Consider the following 2,072-nt stretch of genomic DNA (forward strand, 5'->3'; position numbering starts at 1 on the left):
CCTAGACTAATTGTTCTGAGCTTAAAGAAGTTGATGTAGAGGAATCCGTCTTGTACTATCAATTCTTGTAGTACTGACGCTCACCAACTTGTGTAAATCTGTGTAAAGGTGCAAGACTGGAGAGACCATCTGGAGAGAATTTGTTCCTCCGACCATCACTGGAGGTTCTGAAGAATACTGTTGTCCCAAGGTAAAGGAATGTTGACCCCTTTTCACTGTCTATCCCACATTTGAGTGAGCTTTAGTTGAATGTTCCTTATTCATTGTCTTGTTCCTGCTATGAAGTGGATGAGGGAAGACATGTGGCCTAAGAGTATCATCCACTCTCGTACTATTGGACAGTTGTTGCTTAGAAATTATTTTATTTTCCGATGGAAGTTTTCTAGTCTTTTCTATGCCAGGAATACCTTCAAAAGAGAAAAAATGCCCATCCCCCAAAAGCTGTTTGTCTGAGTCAGGGTTATTAAAGGAATTTTTTTCTGGTTTCTTATTATCCTGTGGAAAGCACAGTTGGTGAGATCTCCTTTGTCTCGTGGCTTCCATTGTGAGGCAGCTCTAATGAGCCAGGGCATCTAAGTATCTGGAGGTAATTCCCTGGTGATGTCACACAGCTCAAACTGTTGCGAAGGCTGTGGAGAGGCTGAAAAAGAGAGTCGAAAATTGAAAAGGCTGGTTCCTCCAAGTGAACCTGAGGTGCTTGAGGCTGGAGATAAAGAGTCCAAGAGGTTGATGAAAATCATCCAGTTGCCACTTTTGTACATCTGATATTACCGTCCCAAATATTTTCATTCTGAACTGCTTATTGGACGTATCTGTTTAGGATACATAGATCTTTTGTGGGTCGGTAATCCCCATTTGCTTTGGTGACATAGATGCTAATAATCCTGGCGTTGTAAGTGTGTCTTCTATTGCACTTTTTTCTCTCAGTAACTGGAATGCTAAGTCTATTCCCTTGCTGTTTTCGGAATATGGAGAGTATGTTCCAGAAAGTATTGGCCTTATGAAGCCTTATTACTGCCTTGAAGCTTCCTTCAAATTGTTTCTCTTTAAAGACTAATTTGAATTTATAGAGGACTTCTTTAGATCCACTTTAGACATAGACTTGTTAGCTGGTGGGTGAGAGGATGGATTCACATCTCATAATTGGTTTATGCAAAGGCTGAGTCCTTGTCAATTCTACCATGGTCATATTGGATGCCCCTAAACAATGGGTCTGCCATCATTCTGGACTCAAGTCCAGGATGTAGATGTAAATATGCACCAAAGATAAACTTCTGTGGCTCTTATGAATGCGCTAAGACTCCCTCTAGTGCTGAACAACTTGGAGTTCCTTATCCTGGTGGTGGGGAACGGACCAAGTTAGTGTTCAGCAGGACTGCTTGACCCAAGGTTTCATGATCGCCAGCTGCATAGACCATCCTGTATTTTGTTGATGAGTAGCGTGTTAGTCATTGAGAAGTTATTACCATGTCGGAGGCTGTGACTTTTCTCCAAAAGCCTGCCCAAAAATACCGCTGTTGGAGACTTGACCTGTTGCATGACATGTGGGCATGGGACTGGTGGAGATGGGCATTAGGAAAGGCTGCTTCGTGGTCCTGTATGCTCATTGGACTGAGGGAGGAGACTGCATGATGTGTTCTCCCTGAGGCTATGCAGGCTTGACTATCTGCTTGGTCACCATACCCGAGAACTGGACAATCACAGCCTGGTCTTTCCTGGGTCTGATGATGAGGAACTGGGTTTCTGGATGCTAGTCTGTCCCCATCCTAGTTATGCCCCGAAAGAAATCCTGGATGTAATGGAGCCTGGTTTCCCCTCACCTCAGGCTTTGACCTTTGTGTCTTCCATGGAATGTCCTTAAGTGACCATGGACATTTAACCTTGAATGTTGAACTGTGTTGGCCACAGCTAAGTTTGGACCTCACTTCCCCCCACCCAACTCCCCTCCGCCGACACATTGGCTTAGAGAGACGGCACACTCCCCAAAAAAGGACGCAAAGTCATTTATAATTTTGCTCATCTCCATGGGTACCACATCAACAAACAAAGGGAATTGAATGGAAAATTTCTAC

Source organism: Penaeus monodon, chromosome 25, assembly GCF_015228065.2.
Source record: "Penaeus monodon isolate SGIC_2016 chromosome 25, NSTDA_Pmon_1, whole genome shotgun sequence".
Taxonomy (NCBI): domain Eukaryota; kingdom Metazoa; phylum Arthropoda; class Malacostraca; order Decapoda; family Penaeidae; genus Penaeus; species Penaeus monodon.